Raw genomic sequence first — 25907 nt, 5'->3', positions numbered from 1 at the left:
TTGTGTAAAATACACTGAATGAAGAAAATTGGGCACAAAACTGTCTACTTTGAAAAAAATGAGCAGAACAATTGCATGATTTTTTCCATCCAAAAAGGCAAATGTTACTTAATTGGTCCTTTCAGCTTTAAATTTCCAGATTCAAAATTCAGGTAATATAATTTAGTAAACAGTTGCTTAATTTGTCTTACTGTTGGTTCATAAAAATAAGTATACATTACTAGAGGGACACTTTTCTAAGGTAACTTCTTCACAGCTCTAACAAATTAGGAATTATGCACAACACAGAAGATTTTATTTTAATTATTAATTTATAACTTATGCACCAAATAACTTCCATGAAAAAATTTAAAGCAGATTTAAACAACAAGAACATATTGAATCGATTTCAGTAACTGTATATTAATGAAACAACTGTATACCAAATTCTATTAATATAATTCAGATGTGTTATGATTAAATTTAATGTCTAAATTTTTTTCTCCATAGTACAATTTAAAGAAAATTAAAAACTAAATACTATTTTATATAACATAGTTTTGGTTGTATTTGCCATACTCTAGGGTTCATAATAATTATTTCAGTAATTATATCTTAGTTGATAGTTCTTAATACCCGAAAAGGTATTATTATCCTTTTACAAATGAAGAAACTGAGGCATAAAGCAATTTGAAGTCAGTTGAGTTTATACAAAAGTAGTCCAAGTAAGAACTTAAATTCTCCTCTATATCAACTGCAAAAATCTTCCCACTACTTAGCAATGACACTCCATACTAACTCCTGGAACATACTCTACACAAGAACCACAGGACACCAAACCCTAAAGAATGCCACAGAGAATAAAGCCTATTGATAATACATAAATGTAGTAGTAATGTAGTTCAGTATCTATTACATTTTCATATGTAACCAAAATAATTTCAATTAGGTAATCTTACTGCTGGATAATGACTTAAGAAGCCATCTGATGAGTGATTTATGTTTCATGGCCTATAGTAAGCCTTATTCTAAAGAAATGAACCAATTAGCACTTCCTTTTTCCCCACTAAAATCATGTTAGGAATATAGTATTCAATGATAAAATTGTCTGCTTCCTAGATATTTTTCCCTCATGAAGTTAAGAGTGAATTGTCAGAACTTATTATTATTGACATCCATGTTAATTCTCCATGGGTAATGTCTGGATTGAACGGAGTTTGGATTAGGCTGATCATAATGGAGAAGGGAATGGATTAGAGATATAAAAAAAAAAACATTTAATAAGACTTGCTAGAGGATGGAATACAGAGATTGAAGAAAAGGAAGCTGTCAATAATGAGCCCTCACTTTCTGATGCTTGGGGACACAAGAAAACTGGAAGAGGCGGGGATGTGAGGTGACTGACATTAGCTGGGTGATAATGCCAAATTGGGGGTGATCATATCCATGCAAGCTGATAGGAAAGAGTAGGACTAGACAAATAAAGCAAGTCTGGTTATTTAGAGATGTTCCTCAGGAAGGCGTGAGGGAAGGTAAACCGGGGGGAAGAAAATTCAGATTAAACTCTTAAGGAACTCCACCATTTAATTACCCTGTAACAGAAAATAAACCTACAAAGTAGATGACCAAAAGGATATGTATGTGGAAGGAAAACAGACACAATTTTGCCAAAGGAGGTGAAAAGAAATCCCAAAATGAGACAGAACTTTCAATATGTCAAATGCTGGTAAAAATAAATTAATTGAAGGCTGAAATGTTGCCTTTTTTTTTAAGATTTACTTATTTATATGTACAGAACTGGGGTACAGACCAGAGGTGCAGGGGTGGTGAGAGGATTCATCAGAGACGAACAGAGCAGAACAGGCAGATCGATGAAGTACACTGCTGTTGGGCGCATCTAGAGAGACAGGAGAGGTCTGCTGTGCCATGTGGTCACCTCCAGGGCCAGGGATAGAATTCACACTGAAGGAGCCTCGGCTTGCTTGCAGTGCTGAGTTTTAACCCCCTGCACCACCAGAGAAGGCCGAAATGTTGCTTTTTTATGTTTCCAACATAATCAATTATGTTTCTTTGCCATTCTTTTAATGTAGGGGAGTTCTGTTTAATGATTCATTGAATGACACTATTTTTCAACTTCTAAGCATTGATAAATGGAATTTGCTAGGAAGATTGCAATGGAGAAATTAAGTATACAGGACTTTAAGATTTAATAATTTCAAATCTTCAAGAAAGCATAACAATTTCAAAACTTTTATGTAGACCTAGACTCATCTTTGAATCTATGGCTTTAATATAATACTATCTTTTCACAGCTAAGACTAGACATTAGGTCAAGTAAAATAGTTTAAGTAAACTGAAGTCATTTAAAAAATTGTAAAGGGAGATTGCACAGTAAAATCAAACTTGTTCTTTAAAGTTCTTAGGTATAATTTCAATTTTTGCTTTTATTTCATCCTCTTGACCCAAGGGCAATTAAAATATAACCTTGCAATGACAATATTGCAAATACATCACATGGAATAATTATAGTAAACTTTAACATATAACTGAAATCAGGTTTTAGTCACAAAATAGACAGAATAGCCAAATGAGAGTTGCTACAGTATATAAATATTTTATTTCATAGTAAGTTTTTATTTGGATTAGTGAGTGGACAGGTTTTAGTATTTTCAGATGTGGATTAGGTGAACATGTTAAATACTGAGCATGTCATTGTAAATGAGAAAACTGAAATGTGTATCTTAATGTTGGGGTTTTTAAGTTTGAATAAGTACCATCTCTCTTTTGCTTTAAAGTTGGAAGTTGAGATATCAAGAATAAGAGACAAAAACATTGAGATGATGCATCATTATGATGGAAAGACTAGAGAATTTGCTTTAAGTCTGCAGCATAGAAGGTTCTAATACTACAAACTAGAAATAAGCAAGACCTAAAAACAGACCTGAAAATTGAATAGACCTAAAATATTTGAAGCTTCCGTGATAAGCTTCAGATTGAAGGCACATCAATTTTTGATTTTTAAGCAAGCACAAAAATAGTGAGGGCAGGGAAGATGAAATGAATACACATAATTTCTCTTACAAAATTTAACAATGTTTGTCTATGGAGATGAGCATGTGAGTAGTGGGGAGAGAAGGAAAGAGGTCAAGTATAATTCTAAGTCAGAAAGTTCTTTTGTTTGGAAGGAGGGAAAAATTATTCTCTCCAATCAAAATTATCTTTTATAAATATATAAGTTAATTTGACTAAAAATCATACACACACACAGAACACACACACACACATACCTGTCAGGTATATCATAGCAAATGTCAATTCATTTAGTTACTTGTTTTATATTTTTTTAAAGGATGAATTATTCTATAAAAGAAGAAAAAGAATCTAGTTAAGTAACAAAGACTTAATTTCTGTATTCTTAATTTCTCCATTGCTATTTCCCTAATGAATTTGATTTATCAATGCTTAAAAGTTGAACAATAGTGTAAATAATCAAAGTCACAAAGTAAATAAGACCTTACTGATACAATAAACTTAAAATTTCAGCAAGTTCATGTAGCCAATAAGAAAAAATAGTGGCAAAAAATGCAATGCAAGATGTAGAACTAATACATAGGTTTATAGAGAAAACTGAACTTGCAAATATTTTATATTTTAGCATATACATTTCACTTATACCAAAGTGTATGTGTACATTTGCTAACTTTAATATTGTCATATAATAGAATTCATCAACTGCATTGCAAAGTAGTGAACATTTGCTAAATTCCTTTAAGAAAAAGGCATTCTTTTTGACCAAATCTGTGTTTTCCATCTTAACTGGTGTTAATTTTTACTGTATCTGCTACAAAGAGTTGCCAATGAGCTTTTGCCTATTCTGTTTTACACCTTTAGCTATCTATCCATTTGTCTGTGTGATTTCAGATATCTCAAAACATGTCAATGGTACCATATTGATGTCCTATGAGCCACCTTCAGTCTATGTGGAAGTTATTGATATTTTTTTAAATATAAATGACAAACATTTGAATTTCTATCATATTATGATAAACTCCACATATAAGGAACTAGGGGAAAATTGAGCACAGAAATGTTGGAGAGGTAGAAGAGCTTCTAGAAAATTAAAGGCAGTCATAGCCACCTACCAGCCAAATCCAAAAAGGATTCTGGCTTCCTTGCCAACTTGTACTTAGAGATACATTATACTTCAGAGTCACCAACATGGTACCTATACCCTCACTCATCACCTATTGGGGATACTTTTTCTTTTCTGGCAATAGAAATCACAAAACAATTTTCAGTAAGTTAGCTTCTTCTAGAGCCATTCTATCCACATATCCCGTTCAATGCATGCACTGAGGACAAAGACCAACCGTGAAGCTAGTGAAATTATAAAACAGCCTGAGTGATTTTAATGTTTCCATCATGAATATGTTGGTAGATTGTAGAAATTCATAGAAAAAAAAAGGTTCCATGGAAAAAGGGAGCTTGTTTACTATATTTCCAACTTTGAAACATATAGTAAATGCTAACGTAATCTTCGTGAGAGGAAGAGAGGAAATAAACAACTGGTATAAAATTAGGGTGAAATATGGAAGCACATGGGAGACAGAACTTGATTACAGCACTTACAGATGAAACATTCTGAGAATGTATTTCCTAAGTTCTTGAGTGCCCAAATAGACCTAAGTGTCTATAGAAAAAGTCAGCTTATTCTCATGGTAAGACAGTTTCAATGAAACTGTCCGTTTCCTATGAATCTGCCTGAAAAATGAGCTGATTAAATCAGAAGATCTCCATTGGTCTTGAAAAGTACACTATATACAGGGAGTTTTACATGGAGCATAACCCTCCACTTCCCCACTGTCATAGGCAGGGTCAGCTCCTTGACCACGTGGAAGGCTCCAGGTTCTGTTCTTCAAAGATAGGGACTCAGATTTAGTGCAGGAGTATTTGCCTCATCCCACTTCTCTCCAGGCACTGGGTGATCAGTTATGTAAATCTTTCTATCAAACATTTTTTTGAAAATCTAGCAATCTTCTTGAAAATCCATTCAGGAGACAGACTTATTCAAACTCATATGAGTGAAGAGATATAATCCAGTATTATAACAGGAACCATTGGATCTCTTTAACAGAAGTCAATTTTGCTAATTTTCCTCTTCCTAGCAACACCATGATTTGATTAAATTTTAGCAACATGCCTGCTAGTGCTAGACACAATGAATATACACTGCATAAAATCCTGCTCATTTTCTGCTATCACTCACTCATGAAAAAATATTTGTTCAAGGCTAAGTACAATGCTAGATACTAGTAAGGTAACAGTGAACTGGCCTGATATCACCCCACTCCATGGGACATCTCTGGTGGAGAAGGAAAGTTCAAACTTAAACAGTAAGTATAATGATTCACAATTTCTAACAAGTGAAATTAAAGGTGTGGGGAAGGGGGTTAAGTGTGTGTGCAGGGGGTTAAGTCTCAGCACTATGGAGCTATCCACAGCCACTGCAGCACCAGTTTGATTCCTGACCAGGGAGCTAATCCACATGGTGCAGCAGACCTCTCCTGTGTCACCTGCTGCTCCCCTCAGCAGTGGATTTCAGTCAAGCCACCTGTTCTCCCTATTCTATCTCTATTGCACCACTGAACAACACCCCAGTTCTTGTATGCATAAATAAAACAAATTAAAAATATCATTAAAAAGAAAAAAAAAGGTGTGGGGAAGGCTAAAACTGAAGCTAGCTGGGACCATCGAGAAATAATTTAGTCAAAACTATTTCTCTGGGAGGTAACATTTACTGTAACAGGTGAAAGAAGAATGATGTTCATAGCTAAAAGCAGAATTAGAAAACAGAGCATTCTAAAGTGTACCCTTATGTAGTCATAGGAATATACTTTTCCCCTGCAGAGTCAGGAATTACATATGGCAAACATTTTGATAGATGTCTGATGAACTGGCCTGGGCAAGAATTTTCATACCGCAGATCATTCACGTGGGAGTTTTCAAATGTCTTAGGTATCTACCATCTGATGCTTATGCCACTACCCCTTGCTCCCACAAATCCTTGTTTCCTGCCAGCAGTCATTCCAACCACCAACAGTTTTCAAAATTTTTCACTAAGGAAAAAACAACCTAGGTAGCATTAGGTATTTCTGTTCTAAAAGTGGACACAAGGAGACCACAAATTCATTAAGATGAAAAGGAGTGAAGTTCTAAGGGATCACTGGGCAGGCGCGGCAAATGAGTTTGGTAAATCACGCCCATCCACTGTTACTGAAGCTTGTTTTATAAATCGTCCCCGTCCATCTGTATAAATTGAGATTTATATACTGAAGGAAGTAGAGAATGTTGGATTATTTTTGAAAAATGTGGTTCTGACTTGAGTAGATTACGCCACCCACAGTGATCAGTTTTGTGGTGACTGCATCACAGTCTTAAAATTGTTCTTTCCCCTGCATCAATTCAAACTCACTAAACTTATTAATAGTCCCTGTGTTTGATAATTATTTTAGAAAACAAACTTGTTATCAATGTTACTTCTTTCATTGAAAATATAACTGTATGGTTTTATTTTTTCATGGTTATTAGCTTGAGTAGAGGCTATTGTGTTTTAACTGTCAATCTCTGACCGCTTCTAAATTATCAAACAATGTACAATGATACTCTAAATAGTCTGACACATTACCCCACAATCATTTAATTTGTACCAATATAATATGGCTTATGATTCCATGAGAAAACACAGATTTTTAAGAAATGTGTATACGCAGTAGCATTTTGATTCAATAAAATGTTTTAAAACTATTTTTTCAGACATTTGGGGTTTGGCAAAACATAAAATGCCTTGGCCAAGCACTTTTCCTCTCAATTTTGAAACCCAGTGAATTTCAAGGAAAATTTAGCTCATATGTTTCCAGTATATTTACACTTAGTTTATGTAAATGGTGTTTGTAAGAGCTCTGTGAGGTCCAAGAAGTCAATAACAAGTTTATAAAGTGTTTGAAATTTCCCTTACATTGAACCAGGTGAACAAATTTTATATAAAATAATAAAAACTATGAGTTTGCCTTAAAAGCTAATATTATGTAACATTCATTGTAATCAAACTGTATAAAAGTTACATCTCATTCCCAAATAGATCTCAATAATAAGGTATTAGCTGCCACCCAAGCTTCCCCTATGCAAGGCTGGGTTGGAACAGAATGGAAGGAGCCAGCTGAGATCAACTGAGGGTGTGAAACATCTGGTTTGTGGCTTGATGTCCAAGCAAACTACACAAAGGAAGGACTCAAACTTTGTTTGAAGTAACTGGCTTTGCTAATCATATCTGAGTGCTTCACTGGGACTTTGGACAAAACATTTAACTCACACCACCAGCCCCTAAGCCCTACCCTGACCCCACACACCACGTCACTCTCATTTTCTTTCAGCCAAAATAAAAATAATAATATAGAACAGGGCCACAGGGTTAGAGTGAGGAACAAGTAAAAGTATAAGAGAAAAGTCTTTATGAAGTAGACCTACACACAGCAGGCACTTAGTAAGCAAAATGATAGTTATGTGCTCCTGACTTAAGATTAGCTACAGTAACTTCTCTAGCCTCAACTGTCTTTCCATGATGCTCACTTACATGGAGAAAAAAAATGAGTGAAACAGAAAATCAGCTGGAATCAGGGCAGAAACAAGAGCTTTCTAGTTTTATTTATGATTTTGGTTAGTGAAAAGAACCCTGGAAAAGAGGACAGAGTTCCTACTCTTTGCACTGCTCTTAGTTCTAGAATAGCAGGTAAGTTACATAAAGCATTGGCTTCCAGCAATGTTTTGACAAGATAACTCCAGGTTTCTCCCATATTCTTGTTAGAATTGCTTACCTCAGCATCAAACTAGGGAAAAAAATCTATCATGCATGTTAGCTAATTACTGTTATTTTCTAAACATATTAGGTCATCTTCTAAATATACTAGGCCACAACTTGCTTAAGCATTATAAAGATGCCTGTTGTTGCAAGATATAATTAACATATGCTATAAATGAGCTCAACTCATCTTTCTGCTTTCTAACATTTACTCACTCATTCAAAAGCATTATTCAATGCCAAGTACAATGCTAGGTGCACTGGAGGCTCTAAACTATACTAATGATACCCTGTATGTTTTCTAAAATGTATTTAGATAGCATCAAAGAAGTATATCAAAACAAATTCATAATTCTAAATACACTTAAATATACTTTATATTCATGTTTTCAAAATGGTGGAAATGCAGAAAGATGAACAGAAATATAGTGATGCATCAAGAATCTGATGGAGAAACTTGAAAGAAATTTGTATTGCAGCAATACATTTGCTTTTACTAACTTTTAATTCAGAAGAGCATTAAAAGTAGTCAAAATAATTTTATTCTCCATTAGAACATGAACAATTTCAAAATCTTCTTACCCTCTACTTATTATCTTTTGTCAATCATTAACTATTTTTTATTTTTTATCAATTATCTTAGGTATAGTTTGGTCACTTTGTAACCAAAGTTACAAAGTGCAGTTTTTTTGTTTTTTTTTTTTTTTCTCCAGAGAAGCAGCTTTTCCTGTGTTAATCGTGTAACAAAATTTAAGTAACCATCAAAATATCAGTTGAGCTATTTGACCAGATTGATTGAAATCAATTTGGTTATCAACCACTGTCCACTATCCATGTCAGAGCTAATTATAATTCACATTTAAAGTGAATTACAAATGCAAAGAAAATCTTACTTTGAAGAAAAGCAAGAATCTGAGACCAATAAATGCAGAGCTCAAATATTGACCTAGTCATCTTTCAGAAATATTTTCATTTTCACATTAAACATCTCTGTTAAGGTCTTTATTTTTCTTACACTATTTCCAAGCTAAATTTCAACCAGATTGAGTCAGGCAAATAATTACTTTTTGATTTTAGATTGTAGCACAATATCGTTGTTTTCTTCACAGACACCTTCCTATATCACCTCATTGAACTCCCAGGTTAATAAAATAATAATAACCTAATGCTTAAAGTATGACTTTGGCCACTGTATCACTTCTATTAAAATACACGATCTCATCATTGTCACCATAAGATGTATTCGTCTTTATATATCAATTATATAACTTTCTCTCCTTTCCTTGATATCAGGGGCTATGAAAGCATAAAAAAAGAATCTGCTGTCCAGATGCTAACATTCCTGTTGAATGGAGAATATTAACATGTATGATGTGCTGAAAGGCAGGCTTTTGACCATACATCCAATCAGGACTTGGAGCAGAGACAGATTCCACTGAATTGGAATAAATCAGATTTGATTTTGAAGACACGCAGATGCCACACACACAGACACACACGTCCCTGGTGCCTAATGTCCCATCTCGCATCTTGTCCTAATGTGCTGCATCGTGATTCATATACGTTGTATGAGAAATGTTCTAAAGAATCTTCATTACCATAAGAAGCCATCAAGAGAACTGTGATATCTAAGCTCCAATTACTGTAATTGAGGGTCCCTGTAGCTCAATTCTTCCATGCTTCAGAATAGTGCTGGTTAGTATGCATAAGTATGCTGTGTGTCCATGGGCCTGAGCTTCTGCCCTAACACAAATGCTTTACTAGCTTGCTGTTAAAATACCCAATCCCCATTTCACCTGACTCAAAGTACTTCAAAGAAGCTAGTGGTGAGCAGATACTTTATGAGCTGTGCCCTTCTCTTCCCTTCCCTTTACCATCTCTCTTTTAACAAACCAAAAAAAAAAAAAAAAGATTCAGATAAAGAAAATTGAGAAACTAATGCTTGAAAGGTGAACAGAGAATTGAGGCATTCAAAAGGGGAAGGAGAGGGGAAGCTCAAATGGGGAGAGACCACAGTGGTGGACTTTGGGTGCTTTGGGTGGGAGCCCTATGGTGGCTTCTTCCAAGACGTTAACAGTGATGTAAGCCAAATAAAAAATAAAAAATTACTTCAATAAAAAAATTAAAAATTGGGCCCTCCCTTGTGGTGGAATGGATTAAAGCACTGCATTATGAAGCTCCCAGAAACCACTGCAGCACAAGTTGGATACCCAGGCCAGGGAGCTGACCCACCCGCTGCTCCCCTCAGCAGTGTATTTCAGATCTGCCTGCTCTGCTCTCCACTCTGTCGCCGATGAATCCTCTCACCCCCCACCTCTGGCCTATACCCCAGCTCTGTATGCATAAATAAATCAACCTTTAAAAAAATTAAAATTGAGTTTAAAAAGTTTCACAAATATGCCTAGACTGGGACAGCAAAGGAAGGTAGGGGAAGCAGCTTTTGTCCATATGATCACAAATCCCCCAAAAGTTATGCTACACCTTCCCTTACGGAGTTGAAGATTCAGCCTGGCATAAATTGACTCCCTGGAAAGTCAGCGATGGTTAATATCAACTTCCCCAATTAAATTAGAAATATTTTTTTAAAAAGTAATGAGCACTAATCCGGGATGGTGAGATTAATGACACTATTATTCAAAACAACCTTTTGATGCAGACTTAACTCACTGGAAACACCAAACTGTTCAGACTCAATGCAATATTATTTCTTCTATTACACTGATAGGAGACTGTTATTTTGTATTTTTCAAATTTTTAGTATATGTGTATTTTGCTCTTTTAGAACCAGCTTTGCCTCAGAATAATTTAAATCCACTGATAATGTGTGCAAATATAGCTTAAAAATAAAATCTATTAATTTTTTCTGTTTCATTAGCCAAAATATTTGAATAAATGTAAGAATTCATATATTTTACTACCTAATGATTGTATAAAATCTATCTTAAACAAAATGTACACTATATATACCTACATATAACAATTTATAATTAGTATTTGAATGTAGTAGTGATTTTTGATAAATTCCTGGCACATTTTGAAGCAAAGCTTTATTTCCTAAAAGAAATAAAAAATATTTTTGAGAAAAAATATGCTATATATGTTTTTACCTTTTAACCGCTATATGGAAATATATTTAACTTTACAATTATAAAATGTCAGCGTTCAATGTTAATTTTAATCTTAAATAAAAGAAGCATAATAATTCCTTTAACACCATAATCAACAGACTGAAGTGGAATGTAATTGAGTTTTCATTACAAAATTCTCTACTAATTATATAAAATAATTCCTCTTGATAAAACAATTTGCTTTTAGCACATAAGGGAAACTTTCACTGTTTTGTAAGACATTTTGAAAATGTACTCAGAAAAAATATAGCAAAGTCGTATCTCTTCACGGTGTACAGTCTAAAGACTCGCTTCAAGCATTATACTTCTTTAAAGGCTTGTGTTTTACAGAACAACACATCACATGCAGTATTTGAAAGCCGAACAGAACAGAGAAAAACTTAACTTTGTAATGGGCTATTACTTTGTTTTTATATTTAGGAATTTAAACTGTACCTACGCTAACGTTTCTCTTTTGGTTTTCTTTAATATAGTCGGTGACATTTTTTTCCCTACCTTTATGACAGTTCACACATGAAAGAGCTCAACACAATGTGTCATGCTGTTCTTTTTTATGTTAGTCTTTTACTTGTGTTGCCTTTATTCAAAAATCTCCAGAAGCAGTTTAAAAGTGTTTTGTAGAGAACCAGGTGAGAAATTCTAGATTGTCAGTGGGCTTCTGCTCACAAATAAAAACCACTGTGACTCATTTCAGAAACCAGTTTTCACTATCGCACAAATATCTGATAATGAATGGTAATCTGGATACTATGGCCATTTTCGGTGTCATAAGATACCGTTTATGAACTGTGAGAGTTTTCATTTGCCCTGTTTTGAAGCAAACATCCTAATATAAATTAAATTCAACTCAACAGTCACTTACTGAATCCTACTTAAGTCAGAGAAAGTATTGTGGATGGGTAGCAAAAACAACAAAAACAAGAACAACAAAAAACAAAACTAATCTCACCAAATCATGTCTAGGAAACAGCAATGCAAATAATTATCTTCTTTCTCTTCTTCCCTCTGGCATCTTTATTTTTTCTCCTTGACATTTAAATTCAACACTGTAGGCGCACTTTTGCTGACATTCTAAATCTTGGTCTCCTTACCTTTGTATATGGCAAGACTATAATGTCTAACTTCCGTGATCCTCTTTCCATTCCCCAGGCTTCTGACTGATGTTATAAAATTGCACATAATCCTGGAGGCATACCCCTGACCTCAGATATTTGCTAACCCAGAGTACCTCCCACCACTTGATTTCAAGAACAATTAGCCAGCTGGAACTAACTTTAAAAATCATTTTTAAAAAAATGACATATCTAGAGAAAACTTTTTTAATTTCTTAAGTTCTCCCTACTACATTATTTCTTCCATCTGATTACCTTGGAGTGCTGAAGTGCCTATGGTGAGCTCACTTAAATTGCTGAACTACAATGTCTGTACTTGTCCTCACTACCTTACTGCAACCTTGGAACACTGCTAACAGTGGTCTTTATCTTCTGTCCTTCAAATATGTTCATTTCAATTTTTTGTGACCTATTTTTTTTATTTTTTTAAAGATTTATTTATTTGTGCATACAGAACGGGGGTACAGGCCAGAGGCTCAAGGGTGGCGAGAGGCTTCACCAGAGACAGAGTGGGGAGCAGAACAGACAGATAGATGAAGTACACTGCTGAGGGGAGCAGCGGGCGGGTCAGGAGAGGTCTGCCGTGCCATGTGGTCACCTCCGGGCAGGCAGGGATTGAACTCATGAGGAAGTGGCTTTAGCTTCTCAGTGCAGTGCTTTAACCCGCTGCGCCACCAGGGAGGGCCCTTGTGACCTATTTTTAAGACCAATTCTTTGTGATGCTTTTTCAAGAACAGGCTAAGTTCTCTGAGGAGTAGATGTTTGGATCATGATTAGTATTTGAAAATAAATATTCACAACTATTTGAAAGGTGAGTGAAGTATAACTTTGGCACTAATTATCATTGTAAAATTACAATATGGTATAATTCATAAAATTACATATCGTAAGAATGAGATGAATATACAAGATTGTACAGTGAATTAATACTTAATCAGAAATAACCCCATGAGTTTGGGAGAGCAAAACATATTCTTAAGAGATTAGAGAGAAAATTACAGCTAAATTTCTAAAATAAGACTAATATATTTTCATGTAAAAACTTGCAGGATTAAAAGGCTTTTAATTGTCAAGATGTATAGACTTAAATGCACATAATAATGCATGCTTTACACAAAAACCTATTAAAAGGAAGAAAAAATTACTAAAATTAAAAGAAATAGCAATGATAAAAAAACAATCTAAAATTAAAAAAAAAAAACAAAAAACAAAACTTTATAATTCAGTGCCAACAATTGCATTTATGGTGAAAAAAGAAACATGAGAGATACAAACTCAGACTGAAAAACAAACAATTAACTGGGGGAAAGTGGGCTAAAAACAGCATTAGGAATGAAAAGGGGCTTATATAAAAATTATAAGGAACATGCAAATATAGATCACTAGACAAAATATATAACATTTTAAAAGTATGAATAAAGTAGATTCAAAACACTGTTGTTTCAAAATAGAAATCTAAATAAAGTAACAAATATCAAAAAAATCTATTTTCAAATATGTTCTGTGACCCCTATTTATGACCCAAAACAAGTCAGTCAACTTTGTAAGCTTTTTATACCATCTTGAATATTCCACTTGAAAGTGTATGAAAAAAATAAGAACTCTTAAGAAACTTAATCTAGTAGCAACTGATTAAAATGACTACAGTGAAGCAGGGTCCAAGAGTAGTTGGAAAATGTGAATAAACATATTAACAAAGGAGAAAAACTATATCCAAAAAAGGCCTTTGCGCCCCCCAAATCTAATAATTCAAAATCCATATTTATGGATTTAGAAATGAGTCTTTGCATTTTGTGTACACAGGCAATGTCTATAATCTGATAAATTTATCTTTCCCAAATGTACACTAATCATCCTACTTAGTAACATTTATAAATTAAGGATAAAGGCAATACTTTTACTGTAGCATGTCAAGAGAAATGAAAATAATAAGAAAATAAAAATAATCTTAACTTGGGATAATGTAAGCAAATAAAAAATAGAGAATGAAAACTTTAGTTCAGCAAAATTGCTGGACACAGAAACAGGGAATACTGTATAACAGAAAATGAATACAAATTGACATTTGTAAAAGAAACCAAACCCAGTAACTGTCACATCTGTGTACTTGTATACGAGCAAGCACACACTTAAGTACAATGCTGAAATCCAAAAAGACTTGAGAAGGGTTCTAGTTCAAGAGAGTAGAGCAGGACGACCCTAAACTCATTTCTCTCCATAAATACAACAAATCTATCGTGTATGACATGATTTATACAGAAAACCTGATAACAAATGTATACTGTTGTCAAAGATATCAGCCAGGTGGGATGTTTGTGGATGGGAGGAATCCCAGAATAGGGTGCGGCAATTCTACTGGAATTTGAGAGGACAGATTGGAGCAGACCTACATCTGACACTGAATTTGGAATGCAGTCAGCACCTCGTAGAGGCACAGACATGCCATGAAGGAATGAATCTACAGTTTACTTAAGTTACAAAATATCAGATGTTGTTGCAGAAAAAAGTATCAAATCGAGTTTAATATTATAGTACAGAACATTCATTCAAAACAAATTTCATATTAGTATATATTACTGCCTCATGTATTCAAAAGCAGAGACAGCTTCATAATATATACCAAATGAACTTTATTTGAAGTTGGTTAGTATTTATACTGCCATCTATAATAAAGCAAACACATGCACATGCAAACTTCTACAATTATCAAAAATTAATGTTATAGTTAACATGTATAACTCCTTCTCAGGAGTGGGGATTAAATATCCCAAAATTACAACATGCATAATTAATAAATGAAACAAGCAAAAATAGAAAAATATTTTGAATTTTGTTGGTGCTGTATTTCTCATTTTAAGAATAGACTTTTGAGGTTATTCTTAAAATGAGAAATACAAATACGACCTATATTTTGTTACATACCTGTATTTTGTCACATATTTTATGTATAGGGAAAAGCCCCAGAAGTATAGGAATTCCTAAAATGACTGATTATGGGTATCTCTAAGCTGTCAAGCTAGGGTATCAACAAAAGGCTTTGCTTGTTACTTCTAGAGTTAACAGAACTAAAAACATACTTTAGAAGCTAAAACCATCACATTTAAGCCTTTTAGTCCAAGTTCAATCACCAAAATGCTTAAAAAAAAAAAGCAAAGAAAAAAAAAAAGCTATGAACTTCAATTGCCCCTAGGAATTTAAAAGGAACACAGATAAATCTTTTCTAGAAATTTTTAACTTTATCCCTAGTCACAGAGAATTACCACCAATTTCTAAGTAAATAAAAAGCTCCCATTCAAAACAAACTTAGCTAAAAAGGAAATGCAACAGCATGCTCTATAATCAATTTATACCACAGAATGGAGAAACTGATTCCAAGTCCAGATTATAAAGTAGTAACATTAAACCATTTAAACAAATAAGATTAACCAATATCTGCAGGAAATTAGAAACTACAAAAATTATTCAATTGCAGTAATAATTATTCGAATCTGGAAAGAGAACAAAGAGAAATTTCTGAAATTAAAGCATAATGAATTTTAAAACTCAATGGATGGGACAGAGAAGACAAAAAGTAATAAGAAAATGTCATAACAAATTAGCCAATAGAGACAAGGAAATACAAGTGGAATCACATAAATCATGTATAATCAGAGCTCTATTAGGAGAGGAGGGAATGGGGTTAACATGAGACCATTAAGTTTGAGAACATTCTAAAGCTGATGAAAGATATAAAGTTCAAATAATCCAACATAGGAAAAATAAAGAATTTCAAACCTAGACAAATCATCGTTGCAGAAAACCAATAGCAAAGACATAAAATAAAAAAAAGAAAAAAGAACTGAAAAAATGTAACCTTCAAAATAGTGATGGATAGTTCATGTCTCAACAATAACAAAAGTCAGAATGAAGTGGAAAGAAAATATTAATACACTGAGAGGAAGTAAGTGACAACCTTTGAAGTCTATCAAAAGAAATCTTTTTTCAATCATGAAGAAAATGTTGTTTCAGACAAAAATGGGAGTTTATCACAATTTGTGAATTGAAGTTTACAAAATTTAGTATTATATACAAAGAAAGATATGCTAGATGAAGTGATGAAAAGAAAGAAGAGTGTAGAAATTGATTAAAATGTGGGTAAATCCAAATGATTAATTATTTTTAATCAGACACATATTTTTTAATGGGATTAAATATACAGGATGAAAATATAGATCAGAAATAACTTGTCAAATCAGTGTAAAGCGTTCTGTGGGACTTAGGTTGTCTGAAAAAGAAAGCGATGGCACTAAATTTAAAATTCAATAAGAGTGTGTATAATTTCCCTGTTTGTGGAAGTAGACTAATTCAGTCCTTACTGAAAATGCTATCTCAGTTTATCAAAGTACTAAAAATAGATATACGATCCAGCAATTCCACTTCTAGGTGTCTGGGTAAAGACTGCTAAAACACTACTTCAAGGAATATAGATGCAGTCCTGTGTTCACTGCAACATGATTTACAATAACCTACTTATGGAAACAATCTATGTCCCCAAGGGCAAATAAGTAGATTTAAGATGTAGCCCATAGACATGACAGAATACTACTTAGTTATAAAAAAAATTACGAACTCTTGCCACAGAAAACCACATGGATAGGACTGGAGGGGATGATGCCATCCAAATAATTCAGAAGTAGAAATACAAATACCAGCTGTTTTTACTTCTAGGTGGAATAGAGCAAAACAAAATGATTGTATAGAACTAAAGCAGTAACAAACCCTATAAGTCTGTCAAATTGAGGCTACCTGTTGCAGAGGTGAGAAGTTGCAGATCTGTGTGTATAGGGGCCAATGGACTATGATGGAGAAATAAGGGTGCCCTTGTAGTGTGTGTGTGGTTGGGAACATACATTTGGAAAGATGTGAACATATACCTCTGACTCATACATAGTGTTGTAAACCAATGTTTCTTTGATGAAGGAAGTGTATAATTTCCATGGTGACCCTATGCTATTAGACGTGTACATTTCTCAATTAGTAGCAGGAGACTATCATGAGGACATTCCAAAAAGTGGCAAAAATGAGAAAGGGTCTTAGAATCAGGACAACATATGCATAAAAAATGATTCAAATTACACCAAAAATCTCTCTAAAAATGACCAAGTTTTCTAGCTAGAAAAAGAACAAAGATGTTGAGATTGATTTTACAAACATGTACATGCTGTTTACATATTTAAGAAAATGAATATAGAATATAAAAATGTAAATAGAAGTGTCAAGGCAATTCTAAACAAATGAAATTGGAGCTACAGTAGATTTCACTTAGAAAATAAAATTTAAAGTAAAACATTAGTAGAAGATTTATTTGATAAAAATTTGATTTGTGAACAAATTTCAGTATGAGATTTATGCTACCTAATAATAGTTGTGTGTATCACTACTAGTGTATCTGACATACATAACCTTAAATAAATCTATACTATGCTTCCAAATTTACAAATTTAAAAGTGTAGAAAAATAAATTACATTTTGAGGGATAGTTACACAGGTGGAATAATAAGGTAGTAACAAAATTCAAGAGGCGATTGTACTAGGAAAAAAGGGAAAGAGATGCAATAAAAGAAGAACATCTCAAGGGCTCTAAGTAGATGGCAGTATTTTCCTTCTTAAGTGGTGATAACACAGAGGTTCACTTTATTATTTTTCATTAAAGTTTGGCTCTATTATTTGTATATTCCTCTGTGTGTGTGTGTGTGTATGTGTATAAATTCAAAAACAAATATGAAGGCACCCTGGTGGCGCAATGGGTTAAAGCACAACAGCACTGCGAAGCTGGCATGGCTGCGTGGATAGGAGCTAAATCCCTGCCCTGGAGGTGACCCACATGGCGTGGCAGACCTCTCATGTCCGCCTGCTGCTCCCCTCAGCAATGTACTTCCTTGATCTGCCTGTTCTGTTCCCCACTCTAATTCTGGTGAATCCTCTCACTGTCTATACACATCTGGCCTGTACCCCAGTTCTGTATGCATAAATAAAATATTTAAAAATAAATATGAAACTTCACACCCAAAGAGGACAAATGACACTTAATGCAACATAAGCAGTAAGTTACAACTGCTGCCTTGTACTAGTTATATTTTCTCATAGTATAACTTGTTTAATTTAATAACTCATTTTTTTATTCTTTATTCCTCATTTGTACAGATTTTTTTTTATATAAACACCTCATAGATTTACTGGAAAATAATTGTAACATTTTATTTTTGTTTTAGCCATTCAAATATGCAACGTCTGTTGTGGCTAACACAATAGGACTTCAACTGTACCTGTCCGCCCTGGCTGATGTTGTGCATGGGTGAGCACACTCCCCAGTTAAGGCCAACAAACAAGCCAGCAGAGCACAGTGCACTTTGTCCTGCAAGCAGCTGAAGCCCACTACCTTGTTTTTAGCAGAAACTGCAAGAAGCCAGCAGGCCCTGCACAGACATGCACTCCACCCCCGCATCGGGTACATTTCCTGTCTTTCTCCACGTACAAGGCATGTCCTATATATACTCATCGGTCATCCTAATAAATAGACACCAGACTTCTGTTTCACCTTCTTGTGGCTCTGAGTATCCTATGTTCCCCATAGCAGTCAGCATTCTCCTCAGTGGGATAGCAACAACAGCCTCTAAACTATAAGGTGCCCTAATGCTGTACCTTAATTTGTAGTTGACTTGGGTAACTGTCATTTTGCCTGGCCTAATCTGTGTCCTCTCCTTCCATTAACAAAACTAATCATTACTAGGGTCCTATTATTCCATGATTTTTAAATTGAGTGAACTCTTCCTGATCCTGTCACAAGGTGAGCAGATAACCCAGAAAACAGACATTCACTCTCCACAGAAACTGTGACTACCTAGTTGCACAAGTGACCTGACACAGAACAAGGAAAGTCCTGCAAGGTGTTGCATTGAAATTGCTGGAAAATTAGTTTCTCTTCCTTTATGAGATTTAGAGACTATGGAAGCCAGGAGGACCTGTGTTACCCCACAGAGCCAGCCTAAAGGCCAATTGAGCATAACAAAGGCATTGAGGTAGTTTCTTGGTGACATTGTGCTGTACCCCTGGTACAAATAATGTGAACTAGTAACTCCCCACTCTTTACAGAAATGTAAGTTGGATTCTTCCATCTTTGACCCAACAATATTGCTCTCTCAGTCTTTCTATGCCTTAACTCAGGCATTAAAAATGAAAAACCCAAAGGAATCTGCTAAGCAAATGTGTTAACCAAGCCGTATAAATAGCTGTTACCCCTTTAACTCCCTTATTTCCCAAAGCCTGCCAGACTTTGTCTCTAGGTAGGAACATATTCTGTTTTTTTTTTAAAAGAAATTTTAAATTTTCTTTTGTCTTAGTAAAATGCTGTAAACAATAGAACACTTGACATTGATGAATCTGAAGGATTCATCCCCCATCAGAGAGGCAGTTGGTATTCTGTAGATTTTTATTACTCAGGCATATGGGCCTAGTGTGGATGTACTTTCTAAATTGTTGTTTTTTTTTTTTTTTTTTTTCCATTTTGGAAAAATCCTCCCATTTGTAAATGTGGCACTAAATTCAAGTTTGCCTTAAACACTGTGTGACAAACAAAACACATCTGCAGACAAGCTTCATCTGGAAGTGAGAGGTTTGGAACACTTTCCTCTTTGCCTTTTAGATCATTTTTCTTCTTCTCTCTCTTTCCCCTCTATCCTTCCTCATACTTTGTCCCCCTTTTATCCTTGACCATGTCTACCTGGTTGTTAGAAAAACACAAACGTGGTTGGTGAAGTTAAATAGGAAAATTCACTTTTTTTTTTAATAAGGAAAAGATACATTCATGGCTTGCCTAAATTGATGACTGCAAAATGCTTTTTTAATAAAAAAGATAAGGAGTGATAGGAAGTATATTTAACTGCTAAATATACATTTTCAAATATAGGAAAATGCATTATTTGAAGTTATCTATGCAAAACGTTATGAACCTATGATGTCAGGTATATACATATACCTCATAATTATTAATTTTTTTTAAAAAAAGGCCCTCCCTGGTGGTGCAATGGGTTAAAGCACAGAGCTATGAAGCTGCCACAGCCACTGAAGCATGAGTGCAATCTTGGCAAGGGGGTGATCCACATGGCGTGGCAGACCTCTCCTGACCTACCTGCTGCCCACTCAGCAGTGCATTTCAGTACATCTGCCTGCTCTGCTCCCCACTCTAGTGAATCCTCTCACCCCCTGCACCTCTGGCCTGTACTTCAGTTCTATTTGAATAAATCATTAAAAAAAAAAAAACTATTACAATTAGGTAGTTTGGTTTATTCCACAAAAGAAACTACTTTGTTGGATAAGATAGAGGAAGGAAAACTTGGGGTAGATTTGAAATAATCTTTTTCTGAAGTATATATAAATTCATTTAATATTGTCCCACTAAGGATGAAAGCAAAGAAGAACATGATCATTGTAACACATATAAATAGCTTATAATTACGAACCCATCAAATTTGTATAGTCACCTCCCCGGTGGTACAACTGGGTTAAAGCACAACACCATGAGGCTATCACAGCCACTGCAGCACAAGTTCCATTCCCGGACAGGGATGTGACTCACATGGCATGGCAGAACTCTTCTGACCCGCCTACTGCTCCTCTCAGCATGCACTTAGATCTGCCTATTCTGCTCCCCACTCTGTCTCTGGTGAATCCTCTTACCCACTATGCATTTGGCTCGTACCCCGGTTCTGTATACATAAATAAATAAATCTTAAAGAAAAAAAAAATTGGCCAGGCAGTAGAAAAAGAGAGTTCACTATGAAGACTGAATAAGAATGACCAAATAAACTAAGTTATGATTCATGGAATAGGAGCCATTAGCAGGATATAACCAAACTATAACGTCAGAGTAATCTCATCTACCTTCATGTTGGTACTAAAATAATACCTATGTACTTATGGTACATAATGAAATTCATTAGTCAGCTATTGCTGCATCAACAAAACATCCCAAATACTGAAGGCTTAAATAGTATCTATTCTATTGTTTACACATCTGCACCATAGTTGATAGTTCTCAATAGCTTACTTGAGCTTTCTCATGCATCTGTGAGAGGTGTGGAACAGATACAGAATGTTACTTCTGTCTAGACTCATTCACATACAAGGGGTCAGTCTACCATTGACTGTGACATACCAGTTACTCTTCAAATGCTCTCTTATCATTTAAGAGGCTAGCCCAATCTATGTCTACAGCAAAAACGGGAGAGCATGAGGAAGGTAAATGTATGAAAGGATTCAATCCTGAGGCTCTGAACTGATACATTGTCACTTGTGCCACATTTTACTGGCAAAAACAAATCATAGGCTAGACTTAAATACTAGAGAAATAAAGCCCAGCTCATAATGGATGGAAGTGCCAAGACACTTTGGAAAATGTGTGTGAATATAGGAAGGGTTGAAAAATTGTACATTGTTGTAATCAGACCACCAGAAGATATCCAACAGAGATGATGGATATGAAAAGGTCTTTGAATTTTGTTTTTTAAAGGAAACAACATTATAAACATCTTACGAGTGTCTTTTCTCTTTTTTCCTGCCCCCTAAAATTGGTGACTTTTGCTACAGCTCCAGAAGATCAAATGAGATATGCTTTAGCTAAAAGCTATTCCCCCAACCCACCCCCAGCATCAAAGAACACTTTGAGAGCAATGATGGATCAGTTCTGAAAAGGTGATTCCTGTGTGGAAAGACTGCCATGGTGGAACATCACCAATTGCAGGCAGCATCTCAAAGCAAAGGAAGGCCACAAAATGGCCTTGGGAGAGAGTTAAAGCTTCTTCAGAAATCCTGATATTCACCACAAAAGACTGACTTCAAACAGGAATCTATGTGTCATTTTTAAGACAAATAAGCTTAGTGAATGTGGCTTTTCATTAGATAGCAGTAACTGACGGTGGTTAGGGAAATGCTAGGTTTCAGGAATGCAAATTCTATGATAAGCTTTGCTTAACAAGACAATTTCAGGCTCTAACCTTAAAGGGATTCTTTAAATGGTAACTTGTATTTCATTGACTATATTATTTATGAATAATTGAGTAAAATATCTTCCTGAAATTTAGTGTTATCATTTATCACTAATAATGTTTGAAAACTTAGAGGGTTCTACATTGGTTTTTGAAATGATCTGAAATTTACTTAAAAATCACCAAAGGAAATATCATCATATATCCATTATCTCTATCTTTAGATCTCAGTATCATTTATATCCCCCGCCTTACTACTCACCTACCTCTCTCAGAGGATCAACTTTATAGTCTATTTACTTAACAGTTCTATAATTTTATTCAACTTAACTTTTATCATTTCTATCACATTCTTCATTTTAATTTTCTTGCCCAGCACACTGCCTAAAAGTTAAGTTAGTTTTAATACTTTCTAATTTACCTGTAACATTTGATTCACATGATTTTTTTTTAAGATTTATTTATTTATGCATACAGAACTGGGGTACAGGCCAGAGGTGCAGGGGTCATGAGAGGCTTCACCAGAGACAGAGTGGGGAGCAGAACAGGCAGATCTAAGAAGTACACTGCTGAGGGGAGCAGTGGCGGGTCAGGAAAGGTCTGCCCTGCTATGTGATCACCTCCTAGTGGGGATGACTTGTCCTGAAGAGGCTTTAGCTCCTTAGTGCTGTGCTTTTGTTAAGGGGAAGGATTTCCTAAAGAAATTCTGCAGAGTTTTATGGATTCCACCCCTACTCCAGTGAATAGCAAACTACAACTCCCAGCAGTACAAAGGAGAGAACTGTGAGAACCCAAGGGCAGAACTAAGCAGGCATTTTGGGACTTTGCAGGCTAACTAGAGAGCAGTTTTCCAACTGCCGCTCTGGAGAGGCAATGGCTCTCTCTGGAGCAACAGCTCGCAGAACGTGTGACTAGGGGCTAGCAATGAATTTGTGACTAGAGCTCCAAGTTAAGGAACTGGTAAGATATTCCAGTTTTGTATTCCTCTCTCTTTCCCTAGGCTGTTCCTTTTCCTCTCACCTTTTGTAACTAAACCCATTACCCTTTTTGTGTGCGTCTGCAGAAAATTACATTTTAAGTGCTGGTGAGGACCCACAGACAGGGTGCCCAAGCTCACTCTGGGCTAACCTTTAACATTTTAACCTGCTGTGCCACCTGAGAGGGCCCCTCAGGCCCCTCACATGAATTTTCTAAGACCCAAATCAAGACATTGCATTTCACTATTTTGAATTTTTTTCTCTTGCTCCCCAGAAAGAACTTAATAGCGAGAAATGTACTGACGTAATTATTACGACATCAAAGGTTTCCATAGCATATTTCTAGCCTAACTCTACATTCCACTTGTCTCCCTTTGTTCCTGTTCTTCATGATTCAAATCCTTGGACATAGGTAAAATTGTATCCAGCATTCTCTATGCTTCAACTAGTCTGTATTTTTTCTAATTATTTCTTCTCTATCCTCTTAATCTCATCAGAGTCACTTCTAGAAACTTTCCCTGATTTACTTAATATGAATTAGAATTTTCTTCTGCTTAAATCTCCTGTAACACTTACTATACTACTTAACTGGATGTAATCAAATAAACTAAAAAAAAAATGTTTTTTGTGTGTGTTTGTGTGTGCTTAATACTTATAAAATTACTGCTGTTTCCTCAACAGAAGGCAGAAAAAGAATTCAAGATCTTTCTAATCCTGTATTTTACTAAAAAAATAAAAAAATCAATTAAATGTTATTCTAAGAATATTCAGATTCTGAGAGGTAGAACTAAAAAATGAATGTTTATAAGAAAGTATAATTCTGAGTTTAATAAATGACAGAGAATGGAAGAGCTACAGGAAACCTATATTAATCTATAGTAAAATTCAATCTATTTGCAACAGTGTCTTTAGTAATGTTTACATGTCTGTTTTGAGTGTGTTCCTAGTTGTGTTTTATGAAGAATCATTTAGATAATTGTTCACTATACTTGTCTATTAGAAAATTTTCCTTATATTATTCAAGTATTAGGCATTATTTTAGGACCTCCTTGAAGTTATTTCTTTGCTAATTTCACTAAAGTAAAATTGCCCTTAGTAAGCTAATGCTATCTATTTAACAAATTGTAAAATGTCTTCAAAATGGACTTTATTAATAGAAAAACCATGGTTAGCTATTTGAATTTGATGAAAATAAAATGAAACAGTGGAAGAAGCAAAATAACCTCTTTTATTACACATTCTATGTTATAAAAAGTCATCTTTGTTTGCTAGTTATGAATTGAATTGCAGCTTAATCTATATATCGCAATGATGGTCAGAACAATTCAATCAAACTAAGAGCAAATGAGAGCAACTCAATTTTTAATCACTTTAGAACGCTATAAACACAAATAGTATTGAAATATAAAATACCAATGCTATAGAACAATATTTGTTGCATTATTAAAGTAACTTCCATTCATTATCTCCAAACTCACGAGATAATTAAAAAAATAATCACTGTGGTTCAAATAATAAACAGTAATTAAGTTTAGAATTTTTATTTTACTTGTTCCCAGTACAGGTTTTATCATTCTTGGAGATTTGTGTGTGTGTGTTTATTTTTGGGAGGGACCGGGGTGAGGGATTCTATTTACCTATTTACACACGTGTATATACTGTTGCAGTCTGTAATTGCCTTTCCTTCTATGTTTTGTCTATGTGCCCAGGTCTTCCACACAGCATTAAAGGTCTTTGTGCCCTTTAACCTCCCCGATATACTGCCATTTTCTTAATAGATGATGTGCAAATGCTGTAGTGGTAGTTAAAGACATTTGTCCACATTCCCTAAGAACTGCATATGATAAGGGAGCATTTTTGTTCATTTTTTAGGAGAGATTGTGTAGGTCAAATAAAAAGCAAACTAATAGTTTTGAGTAGTGACAGGGATTACAGAATGTGTGGACTGAAGAGTCAGAGGACAGGTATGGGTACTGCATATGATCTTTGAGCACAGTTAAGAACACTGAATTATTTCCTGTAATGCATTATCTATGATGACAGTCTTAGTCTGCCTAAGCTTGTGAATGCTTTGGATAGGTACCCATTTTATAAGAAAAGTCTACTATAGTAGGTTTAAGAAATAAGAAAATTCATAAACTCAAATATACAAGTAATGGTCATGAATGAGACTAGGGAGTTTATTCCGTTTGTAGTATTTCTTTTTAGTTGCCATTTTATTGAGTTTGACATGAACCTCCAAGCTTAACATCTTTGTTAGTGTCTACATGAAGATGTGTGTATCTTTTTAGTGTCTCCTCTTTAGAAGCATACAAACTTTTCTCACAATCTCCTGGGAGATATCTCCTTAGTCCTCATTGCTTAGGATTATATCCTGTGTCTGATCTGATGGGGTCATGTGACCATCGTTACCAATGAAATATCCATGCTAAAATGGACATAGAATATTGGGGTAGTATGAAATGTGTATTATCCAATTAAGGAAGAATATACGAGAGCGATGTTCATTATTTTTTTCTCTCATCCTGAACTTTGTGAATGTAACCAGATTCAGCAAAATTGGAAAACCAAAAATAATCAGCATTGTGATATATTGTATTTGAACACTGTTGGTGTTAGCACTTAGCTGAATACAAATATTCTAAAAGGTTTTTAGCTAGTTTTCCACCTACAATTATTTCTTATATCCTCTTAACCTTTCTCCCTCCCCAGTTCTCACTCATAACATCAGAATCCTCACTTCATTTACTGTTTGCTAGTTTTTGTAGTAATTTTACTTTGTCTAATCACTGTGTACATTTCCTATGTTTCTTTGCTATATACAAATCCCTCAA

This window comes from Condylura cristata, unplaced genomic scaffold, assembly GCF_000260355.1.
Source record: "Condylura cristata isolate star-nosed mole 26May11 unplaced genomic scaffold, ConCri1.0 scaffold00004, whole genome shotgun sequence".
Classification (NCBI taxonomy): domain Eukaryota; kingdom Metazoa; phylum Chordata; class Mammalia; order Eulipotyphla; family Talpidae; genus Condylura; species Condylura cristata.
This window is presented reverse-complemented; position numbering follows the sequence as displayed.